The following is a 12,614-nucleotide window of genomic DNA, read 5'->3' as shown; positions in this document are numbered from 1 at the left end:
GTTGGCATAGATCGAGATTAGGATTTGTCACTCCAATTGTCGGAGAGGTATCTCTAGGCCCTCTCGGTAATGCACATCACTATAAGCCTTGCAAGCAATGTGACTAATGAGTTAGTTGCGGGATGAAGCATTACGGAACGAGTAAAGAGACTTGCCGGTAACGATATTGAGCTAGGTATTGCGATACCGACGATCAAATCTCGGGCAAGTAACATACCGATGACAAAGGGAACAACGTATGTTGTGCGGTTTGACCGATAAAGATCTTCGTAGAATATGTAGGAACCAATATGAGCATCCAGGTTTCGCTATTGGTTATTGACCGGAGACGTGTCTCGGTCATGTCTACATAGTTCTCGAACCCGTAGGGTCCGCACGCTTAATGTTCGGTGACGATCGGTATTATGAGTTTATGTGTTTTGATGTACCGAAGGTAGTTCGGAGTCCCGGATATGATCATGGACATGACGAAGAGTCTCGAAATGGTCGAGACATAAAGATCAATATATTGGATGACTATGTTTGGACTTCGTAAGGGTTCCGGGCAAGTTCGGACAAATACCGGAGTACCGGGGGGTTACCGGAACCCCCCCGGGGAGTGTAATGGGCCTATTGGGCCTTAGTAGAGAAGAGGAGGGGCGGCCAGGGCAGGCCGCGCACCCCCTCCCCCTCTAGTCCGAATTGGACAAGGAGGGGGGGCGGCGCCGCCCTTTCCTTCCCCCTCTCTCCTCCTTCCCTCTCTCTTACTCCTACTCTTGGAAGGGTTGGAGTCCTACTCCCGGTGGGAGTAGGACTCCCCTTGAGGCGCGCCTAGGAGCGCCTAGGACGCGGTTGATGTAGTCGTACGTCTTCACGATCGACTGATCCTCAGCACCGAACGTACGGCACCTCCGCGTTCAGCGCACGTTCCGCACACGTTCAACTCGGTGATGTCCTGCAAACTCACGATCAAGTAGAGCTTCCGGGAAGAGCTTCGTCAGCATGATGGCGTGGTGACGGTGATGATGATGCTACCGACGCAGGGCTTCTCCTAAGCACCGCTACGATATTACCGAGGTAGATTATGGTGGAGGGGGGCACCGCACACGGCTAAGAGATCAATGATCAATTGTTGTGTCTTGGGGTGTCCCCCTGCCCCCGTATATAAAGGAGCTAGGGGGAGGCGGCCGGCCAGGAGGAGGGCGCGCCAAGGGGGCAGTCCTACTCCCGGTAGGACTCCTCCTTTCCTAGTAGGAGTAGGAGAAGGGGGAAGGAGGAGAGAGAGGGGAAGGAAAGGGGGGCGCCGCCCCCCCTTCCTTGTCCAATTCGGACTAGAGGGGGAGGGGGCGCGCGGCCTGCCCTGGCCGCCCCTCCTCTTCTCCACTAAGGCCCAATAGGCCCCTACACTCCCCGGGGGGTTCCGTAACCCCCGGTACTCCGGTATATGTCCGAAACCTCCCGAAACACTTCCGATGTCCGAACATAGTCGTCCAATATATTGATCTTTACGGCTCAACCATTTCGAGACTCCTCGTCATGTCCGTGATCATATCCGGGGACTCCAAACTACCTTCAGTACATCAAAACACAAAAACTCATAATATCGATCGTCACAGAACTTTAAGCGTGCGGACCCTACGGGTTCGAGAACTATGTAGACATGACCGAGACATGTCTTCGGCCAATGACCAATAGCGGAACCTGGATGCTCTTATTGGTTCCTACATATTCTACGAAGATCTTTACCGGTCAAACCGCATAACAACATACGTTGTTCCCTTTGTCATCGGTATGTTACTTGCCCGAGATTCGATCGTCGGTATCTCAATACCTAGCTCAATCTCGTTACCGGCATGTCTCTTTACTCGTTCCGTTATACATCATCCCGCAACTAACTCATTAGTCACATTGCTTGCAAGGCTTATAGTGATGTGCATTACTGAGAGGGCCCAGAGATACCTCTCCGACAATCGGAGTGACAAATCCTAATCTCGATCTATGCCAACTCAACAAGTACCATCGGAGACACCTGTAGAGCACCTTTATAATCACCCAGTTACGTTGTGATGTTTGGTAGCACACAAGGTGTTCCTCCGGTATTCGGGAGTTGCATAATCTCTAAGTCATAGGAACAAGTATAAGTCATGGAGAAAGTAATAGCAGTAAACTAAACGATCAAGTGCTAAGCTAACGAAATGGGTTAGGTCAATCACATCATTCTCCTAATGATGTGATCCCGTTAATCAAATGACAACTCATGTCCATGGCTAGGAAACTCAACCATCTTTGATTAACGAGCTAGTCAGGTAGAGGCATACTAGTGACACTATGTTTGTCTATGTATTCACACATGTATTATGTTTCCGGTTAATACAATTCTAGCATGAATAATTAACATTTATCATGATATGAGGAAATAAATAATAACTTTATTATTGCCTCTAGGGCATATTTCCTTCACTCTCCCACTTGCACTAGAGTAAATAATCTAGATTACACAGTAATGATTCTAACACCCATGGAGTCTTGGTGTTGATCATGTTTTGCTCGTGGAAGAGTCTTACTCAACAGGTCTGCAACATTCAGATCCGTATGTATCTTGCAAATCTCTATGTCTCCCACCTGGACTTGATCCCGGATGGAATTGAAGCGTCTCTTGATGTGCTTGGTTCTCTTGTGAAATCTGGACTCCTTTGCCAAGGCAATTGCACCAGTATTGTCACAAAAGATTTTTCATTAGACCCGATGCACTAGGTATGACACCTAGATCGGATATGAACTCCTTCATCCAGACTCCTTCATTTGCTGCTTCCGAAGCAACTATGTACTCCGCTTCACATGTAGATCCCGCCACGACGCTTTGTTTAGAACTGCACCAACTGACAGCTCCACCGTTCAATAAAAACACGTATCCGGTTTGCGATTTAGAATCGTCCGGATCAGTGTCAAAGCTTGCATCGACATAACCTTTTACGACGAGTCCTCTTCAGGTATTTCAGGATGTTCTTGACCGATGTCCACTGATCCACTCCTGGATTACTTTGGTACCTCCCTGCTAAGCTAATAGCAAGGCACACATCAGGTCTGGTACACAACATTGCATACATGATAGAGCCTATGGCTGAAGCATAGGGAACACTTTTCATTTTCTCTCTATCTTCTGCAGTGGTCGGGCATTGAGTCTGACTCAACTTCACACCTTGTAACACAGGCAAGAACCCTTTCTTTGCTTGATCCATTTTTTAAGTTTTTCAAAACTTTGTCAAGGTATGTGCTTTGTGAAAGTCCAATTAAGCGTCTTGATCTATCTCTATAGATCTTGATGCCCAATATGTATGCAGCTTCACCGAGGTCTTTCATTGAAAAACTCTTATTCAAGTATCCTTTTATGCTATCCAGAAATTTTATATCATTTCCAATCAGCAATATGTCATCCACATATAATATTAGAAATGCTACAGAGCTCCCACTCACTTTCTTGTAAATACCGGCTTCTCCAAAAGTATGTATAAAACCATATGCTTTGATCACACTATCAAAACATTTATTCCAACTCCGAGAGGCTTGCAGCAGTCCATAAATGGATCACTCACTTTGTTAGCACCCGACAAAACCTTCTGGTTGCATCATATACAACTCTTCTTCCAGAAATCCATTCAGGAATGCAGTTTTGACATCCATTTGCCAAATTTCATAATCATAAAATGCGGCAATTGCTAACATGATTCGGACAGACTTAAGCATCACTACGGGCACTACAAAAAAAGACACATCCGTGACATTTTGGGCTGAACGAAAAAAATTCTGTCATACTTATGACACTTCTATGACGATAATTGTGACAAAACCCGGTATCATCATAGATGTGGTGGCGTCCTACTTCTATGAAAAAAAATCATGACAGAAAATTGGCTTTTCGTTCAGGGCGGGCCGGAGATGCAGCTGCATGACATTCTTTGGGCCGTCCATGATGGAAAAAACCGTGGTAGAAGCGAGGGCGAGGAAAATATCAGGGTGTTCCCGGTTACGGTGGGTGGTCGGGGCCGAGCGATGCGTGTTTCTCTCATACATGCACGCGCGTGGGTGCGAGGCGTTGGGCTCTAACTGAACCCGAGCGATTGCACTGCAGGCTACACGTTACTGAACCCAAGCGATCGATCGATGGCTATTAACTGAACCCGATCGAGCGATTTCTTCGCTACTGCTGCTAACTGAAGCCGATCAATGCTGCCTCTGGATGAACAGTGAGTGTTGCTGGGGGGGTTTGTATAAACAGTTCCCGGTGGGGGTGGACGAACAGGACCCCATGGTGTTGCCTCTGGATGAACAGTAAGTGTTGCTGGGGGGGGGGGTTGGATGAACAGTTCCCGGTGGGGGTGGATGAACAGGACCCCGTGGTGTTGCCTCTGGATGAACAGAACCCCGATCGATCGAGCTGGTTGGGGCTGGATGAACAGGACCCCGTGGAGGGCTGGATGAACAGGACCACCCCGTGGAGGGCTGGATGAACAGTAGAAGGTGGAGGGCTGGATGAACAGTAGCCCGTGGAGGGGTGGTTGAACAGGAGCCCGTGGAGAGGGCTAGTTGAACAGTAGCCGGTGGAGTAGCGCGCGGTGGAGGCTGGATGAACAGGAGCCCGTGGATGAACAGTCGCAGGTGGAGGCTCGAGGAGGTCGACGGTGGATGAAAAGTAGCCCATGGAGGCTGGAGGGGGTCGACGGTGGAGATGAACAGTATCCCGTGGAGTCCCGTTTTGCGGTACGCCACACCCCTCCCGATGAACAGGACCCCCATTTCGACCGTAGCACTCCAACGCAAGTCCGTTTCCTCCGTTTCGCGGTACGCCACACCGCTCCTGATCAACAGGACCCCCATTTCGACCGTAGGAGGTCTGTTTCCTCCGTTTTGCGGTACGCCAGACCCCTCCCGATGAACAGGATCCTGTTTCGAACGTGGCCGGTCGAACACAAGGCCGTTTCCTCCGTTCTGCGGTACGCCAGGCCTTGTTTCCATCGGCTGTTCCGTCCAAGATGGTTGGCTCCCACGCGTTCCGTTGCTTCCCGATGAATACGACGCATTCCGTTGCCTCCCCACGAACACGACAACGACATAGTTTCTCCATTCTGACCTAGCCATGTACACGAGCCCTGGCCGTACGTATGCGCGAGTAGGCGTTCGAGACCCTGCCCGTATGTACGTACGTGGCCGTATTTTCTTTCTTGCACACTGGCCGCTATACGTACGTGTACATGCTACGTGTGCGACTCTACATCGACCAGTATGTATGTACACGTTCGCGACCAGAATGACAACGCTACGTACGCTTCGACCAGGTGGGTCCCGACTGTCAGGCACTTCCTTGCCTGCGAAGATGTAGCTGGTGGGTCCCAGCAGTCAGGGGGCGAATCGTTTTTTTGCCCGGATGCACTTCCTTGCATGCGAAGATGTAGCTGGTGGGTCCCAGCAGTCAGGGGGAAACATTTTTTTCGTGAAATACGGTGGCCCGTCCGATGGGTCCCCACTGTCAGGTGGAGGAATAATTATTTTGCGCGTAATAAGGAGGCACTTCCTTGTGCAGGCGTGGACCCAGCTGTCAGCCTCTCCACATACAGTACTCTTCCGATGGAAGTCGTTCCTTGACCACGTTGACCACGCCACGCCGAGAGCACCAGGGCGGTGGACGACGGTGAGGCCTAGGAACGGGACGGCACGGAGGCGGGGAAGACGCGGCAGTGGAAGCCCGCGCGGAGAGGAGTACGAGGTTTCACTGGTTCGGCTGCGGTGTGAGGCTGCCGTCGCCGCAGGGCCTGGCCAGCGGTGGGAATAGTAGGGGCGGTGAGGCCTCCGCGGCAGCACAGCCGCCCACGGGAGGCAGGAGCATGCGGCATGACCGGCGCTGCTTTGGGCGGCTGGAGCAAGAAGACCAGAGGTTGAAGAAGCATTACGGCCGTTGGATGGACATCGTACGGTCACTGGAACTAGAATCGTGCATATTGACTAAGTTGACAAAGCCCTCCGTCCCCGTCAACTTAGTAGGCCCACAAGTCAGCCTGCCACTATACTGGGTCCCAGCTAGCAGGGGGAGTATTCATTTTTTGTGCGTAATAAGGAGGCACTTCCTTGCGTGCGAAGATATAGCTGGTGGGTCCAAGCTTTCAGCGGCGGTAACGTTTTTTTCGCGAAATACAGAGGCCCTTTCGGTGGGTCCTAGATGTCAGGTGGAGGAATCATTATTTTGCGCGTAATAAGGAGGCATTTCCTTGCGTGCGGCCGTGGACCCAGCTGTCAGCCTCTCCACGTACAATCCACTTCAGATGCATGTCGGTCGTTGACCATGTTGACTAGGCCACGCCGAGAGCACCAGGGCGGTGGACAACGGCGAGGCCTAGGAAGGGAACGACACAGAGGCAGGGAAGACTCGGCAGTTGTTTCCCACGCGGAGGGGAGTACGACTGTACGAGGGTTTACTGGTTCGTCTGCCGTCGCCGGAGAACAACATCAGGTGTGGGTGAGCAGAGGGATGGCTAGGCCAGCGATGGGAGTACGGTGGGGAGTGAGGCCTGCGTGGCAGCACAGCCGGCCGCGGGGAGGAGAGAGCAGGCAGTCCCGTCGGCGCTTGTTTGAGCGACTGGAGCAGGAAGAGCAGAGATTGAAGAAGCACGACGGCAGTTGGATGGACATCCAACAGTCACTGCTTATGCGTCAACCTTTTTTTAGGAAAGCCTCAAATCTACGGAAAAAATCATACAGCCCATCTGGCATTATTTCTAATAATTTACAGCCCATTTGCTAATTCTTAAGGTTTTTTTGGAGCCCATATTCTTTTTGTTAGCATTACAGCCCATATTGTGGCCACGGTTAAAAAATTATACGAAATTTTGCATATTTCGGTGCGGTCCGAACTGTGTTTAATCCCGAAATTTTGAGTCACATTCAAACTGATTTTAAAAATAAATGCATATCAATATAAGCTCCAACAAATTGTCCACGCATAAAAATCAATGCAATTTAAAATCTTGAAATGAAAAAAAGAAATTTGAAACTAATTGCCGGTTTGATGTGTTTTAAAAATGTACAACCCATTTCTCATTACTGATAGGCCATTTTCTCGGCCAGCTGAATGAAGCTCTCCTCGTCTTGAAAGATTTGCAGCCCAACAGGCCTGACAAAGCAACTTACTTGGCAAATCACAAAAAAACTGGGCTGTGGCCGTGGACCCAGCTGTCAGCCTCTCCACGTACAGTACTCTTCCGATGGAAGTCGGTCATTGACCATATTGACCACGCCGCGCCGAGAGCACCAAGGCGGTGGACAACAGCGAGGCCTAGGAAGGGGACGACGTGGAGCCGGGGAAGACGCGGCAGTGGATGCCCACGCGGAGAAGAGTACAAGGGTTCACTGGTTCGGCTGCGGTGTGAGGCTGCTGTCGCCGCAGAATAACAGGGGGTGTGGGTGAGTAGAGGGATGCCCTGGCCAGCGGTGGGAGTAGTAGGGGGCGGTGAGGTCTCTGCGGCATCACCGTCGGCCACGGGAGGCAGGAGCACGTGGCACGACCGGCGCTGGTTTGGGCGGCCGGAGCAAGAAGACCAGAGGTTGAAGAAGCACTACTGTCGTTGGATGAACATTGTACGGTAACTGGAGCTAGAATCGTTCATATTGACTAAGTTGACAAAGCCCTCCATCCCCGTCAACTTGGTAGGCCCACAAGTCAGCCTCCCACTATGCTGGGTTCCAGCTGGCAGGGGGAGTATTCATTTTTTGTGCGAAATAAGGAGGCACTTCCTTGCGTGCGAAGATAGCTGGTAAGTCCGACCTGTCAGCGGGGGGCACGTTTTTTTCACGAAATACAGAGGCCCTTCCGGTGGGTCCCAGATGTGAGGTGGAGGAATCAAATACTTGAGAAGGCGTACAGAACAAGCTAGTGTACCAGTAAAGAGACGTTGCCGAGTTTTAGAAAAAAGAGAGACGTGCTCCAGTAGCTGGTTCGAATCCAAACCTAGACTATGACTATATATGGTGCTATGCTACTCTGCAAGTAATGAAACTGACATATCCAACGTTTGCTTCTCCTCTTCTCTACTTACTCTGCCTAGCATCAGAAGCTCTGGTCGCAGCAACCAAGTCCGCTGGCTGCTCGTCCACCTGCTCTTCAGCAGGCAACAACCAAATATGTGCCAAATCGCCACCCGTACCATCGCCCGTGGGTCTCATCACACCCCCGCCGGCACGCGCACTGCAGCCGGTTGCTCATCGCAACCCGCTGCCGTTGGTGTGGTGCCACTGCTGCAATCATGCAGAGTCATCCGTCGCGTCTCAACCACAATCCTCAACCCTGGCCGAGTCTTCTACAAATGCCCGAATCATGGGGTAATAATATGCTTAAGTGTTGTTCTGCTGCTTTCAGATGCTGATTTTTTTAATAGTTTGGTTGATGATCTTCCAATTTGATTTGTGCAGAAATGGGAAGATTTGTGTGATTTGTATTTCTGGGAAGTTGCTGATGTGGGGGAGTGCAACTATGTTGATTGTTTGGTTAGCCGAGGAATCCCAATACCAGCAGGTTGGGGTGTTGGACAAGTAACTGAAGGAACGGCGGAAGAGGAAGATGCAGAGCAGAAGGTTAAAGATGCAGTTCCTCTGATCATGGCCAAGCAACAGCTGCTGAATGGCCTTGACAGCAATGAGGAGATGAAAGAGCTTGTGAAGATAATGGGCAAAATCGATGTGCTCTATAGGATGATTGTCTCTTTATTTGCAATGTATGTAGCACTCGTGATGTATTCAGTGGCTATGACATGAGAACGTTGCTGAAACTAGTAATGAATGAAACCTGTGTAGCACGCTGGACGTAGTGTTGTGAACATCTAATAATTTCTATTAATGGAAATCAGGGGGTATCCCCTTTTGCTCATAAATAAATAAATAGCAAAGGCCCTTTTGGTAATAAATAAATAAATTAGCAGAGGCCCTGTCGGGTCAGCTTTGTTCTCATTCGAAGACGTCGAGCAAATTGCAGTCCAACAGCAAACTATTTCATCAAATTCAAGTTTCACAGCCAAATATGAGTACAACTAAACAACAATGTCATCATGTTTTAGTAGTCATACAATCACCAAACACAAATCAGCATACATAACAACATGTTCATCAGGTTTCAGTTGTCATAGCAAACACAATTTCACATAGTAGATAAAAAACGTCTTTTGACAGGCAAATACGACAAAAGCAATGTAATCATCATCCGCAGCAGCAGCGTCAACATCTTCGCCATGTGTATCAGTCTGAATCATAATTCCCCACGGTGTCATCTTCTTCTTCGTCCTCAACGTCCTCGAACGTTGGCTTCTTCTTGATCAACTCTTGTATGTCCACAGCACGACAGGCAATCTTTTCGCCGGCGTCATTGACGTGATGGTTCTCAAAGATATTAGGAACATCTGTGTTATCTTGTACATCAGGAGCAGTGTAAGCATCGTCTTGTTGTGCAACTTCATTAAACGAATTCCTCTGCTCAAACCTTTGCAATACTCTACAGTCATCGCTACGTGCAAATGTGTCTTCCAAGAAAAATATCGGTGTTGCTTGATTTGCCAAAATAAAAGGCTCATTGGTCTGGTACGCCGGCTTGACATTGATGGATTTGAAATAATCATCAGCTCTGGGTTTTGCGATACTGGAAAACAGGTTATACCAACGACAGCACAACAGAACCACACACCGATGATCCTCGAAACTGGAGATATACTGCAACTGAACAATGTCTGTTATGTTAGCATACATTTCAGTTGTCTCTTTGTCATACATATCTGTGCTCATGATGGCACTGTTTTGTGTCTTCCTGCCTTCGTCTCGTGCAAGGGTGTTGTAGCGCACATCTCCAACGACAACGCAAGATTCATAATGTCTTACCCGAGTATCAGGACCCATTGCTAGTGAGTAAAGGGCATCATCAACTGCTTGCCCATCCTCCCGCATCTTCTTAACCTATGGTTAGAAAATAGACAAGCTGATCATCTTATGTACTCAATATATCAAAAAAATTGACAGTGCAATTCAAAAGCTTACATGGCTCTTGAACCATTTCGCAAATCCTGCCATAACCAGTTTGTCAATGTTTCTTGGATTTTGCGGCAGCAACTCCTTTTTGTAGATGCTGCACAACATAGTGATCGCGTCAAACATTTAAATATATACGAATGTGCTGCAAGTTTAGTAGATTACGATGTAGAAGGCTGGAGGATATATCTTCTCAAGGTCGCATAGGATAGTTGGTATCTTGTCTCTAAGACGCTCCAAAGCATCTATCCTGATATTCCTACTACAGAGTTCCCTGAAGAATTGTCCCAACTCTGCAACTGCTCTATATAAGTCAGGGCGGCCCAATCCTCTAAGGATAACAGGTAAAACCCTTTGAAGTAGGACGTGGCAGTCATGAGTTTTCAACCCTTGTACCTTGTTTCCATCTGCACTGACTCTCCTTTCAGGCTTGGAAGCAAATCCATGTGGGAATCTCACACGTGACAGGACCTCGCAGAATTCTGTTCTTTTTACCTTGTCCAAGACGTACACAGCTGGTGCCATATCCCGTGGTTTACCTTCATCTTGCACCTGCAAATCCTTTCTGATACCCAGGAGTGTCAAATCAATCCTAGATTTTAAGGTATCTTTCGTCTTGCCTTCAATATTAAGAAGTGTGCCGATAATGCTGTCACATATATTTTTCTCGATGTGCATCACATCAAGATTATGCCGCAGATCCAAATCTTTCCAATACTCCAAGTCCCACAAAGTGGACCTGCGGGTAAACAATAATCTCTCTTCTACCCTGCCACGCTTCCTTTTCCCGCTACCATTACCAGGATGGTTTCCTGGTGTAATATGCCTGACCTTGTCTAATTCCACTTGCAACTCATCGGCGGTGAGCCTCTTTGGCGCATCACGGTTTTCATGCTTTGCATTGAACACATGTCTTCGGTATTTTCTAGGATGCGGCTTGTCCTTGGCAAGGAAACAACGGTGTCCAATGTAACAGATCTTGCTAAGTATTTGGGGGGAATATTTGGGTGGGGGGAGGATTTTCGCGCGGTGGGCGGGGGGAGTTTGGCGCATGGTCGGTTTCTCCAAGTGCAGTCCCACGTGTCAGTGAAGAGGCAAGCCATAGCGCGTTCCGTTTGCGTGAGCCCTGTGCAGGACCGAACGTGTGTGGGGTGCAATGCGACCGCGACAGGGGTGCTGTGAGTGTACCGCCTTTTTTCCTTTTAAACTAGATGCTTCGCCCACTCAAAAAAACTTGTTGCTTCGCGCGATCCATCGATACTACTACTAGTAATCCGGTAATCCCGACTAAAACGGCGCGGCCGGGTCTTTTCCCGCACGATATGCTGGGAGGTTGGCTTAGTTAGGTTTTTTAGGACGAGTAATGCTACACCTACGTAGTCCCAGTTACGTAATTAACATAATGTGAAACGTGTGAGCTGTTGATTGTAGATTGGGGGGAGGGAGGGGCCCACCACCATGAAAATCAGGGGAGGAGAGAGATAGGCAATTTACGTTAACCCTTTCGTAGGTTCCCGTAGATGTAGAAAGATGTGAAATGCGTGAATGTGCATTTGCAGATAAGTCCTTCCCTCGTTCATCCTTTTCTCCCACAAGATCTTGATCTTCCGTGCAACGCACGGGCATCTTGCTAGTACTCCTACAATAAAGTATATTATTGTGAAAGTTCATATACACCGGCCGAGATTAATGCAAACACGACAGATTTTCATTACATTTCGAACTTTTATAGGATAGAAAAATAAAAGAAACCCGACCCTAAACCTATTCTACGGTGGCGACCGACGTCCTCCATCTGCGATATCCATGTACGGGGGCGGGGTTCAAGATCCGTGAAGTGAAGGTGCAGTCTCCGGTGAGGAAAAGTAGAACACGGGAGACGGACCGGCCAGTTGGCACACCATGCCCTGCCGCCTCCCATGCCCTACTCATCCTCGGAGGAGTCCCCGACCTCGGCGGTGCCGGACATTGGACGGCGGCAAGTAGGACGCGTGGCTGACGGTGCTCCCGTCGTCGGCCGCCAGCGTGGCCACCGCTTGTGCGGCGAATTGAGCGAGGGCGGCGACCTCGAGCTTCATCCCCGAAGACAAGCTCTCCCACAGAGCGTTCGCACTTGCGGTCATGGCGGATGTGCTGCCATGTAGGAGGACGATGCGCTATGGTGTGGAGGTTAGCTGGGCGTTGCCGCTATAAGTAGCGCATTCTGGTGAGGCCAAGCGTCCTGGTGCGTCATTAAGTCGTCGGAGTTGGTTCCTCGGGCACCAAGCCTCTTAACGACGGACGGCATGAATGCGGGCAGCTGGCGCCGGCTGGGAACACACCGCGCGATGGTGCGAGGGACGAGGGTTTTTGGTGTGCCATGGTAGTCAGCTGCGGTCGTGGCAACGTTGGAGATGCCCTTTGCTCACATGCGATCGACACATGTCATTGAAAAAGCAAGACGACCGGGCATGGTCTCAGGTCCTGAGGATGCATTTGGTCGCGCTACACCACTCCGCGGACGCGTCCCGGCGCCCCGTGCATCCTCGACGAGCCGGGTGTTGGGGTGTGTTTGGATTGTGGCCAAAGTGCACCTTACC

The sequence above is a fragment of the Aegilops tauschii genome, chromosome 6 (assembly GCF_002575655.3).
Source record: "Aegilops tauschii subsp. strangulata cultivar AL8/78 chromosome 6, Aet v6.0, whole genome shotgun sequence".
In the NCBI taxonomy this organism is placed as follows: Eukaryota; Viridiplantae; Streptophyta; class Magnoliopsida; order Poales; family Poaceae; genus Aegilops; species Aegilops tauschii.
Note: the sequence above shows the minus strand (reverse complement) of the source record.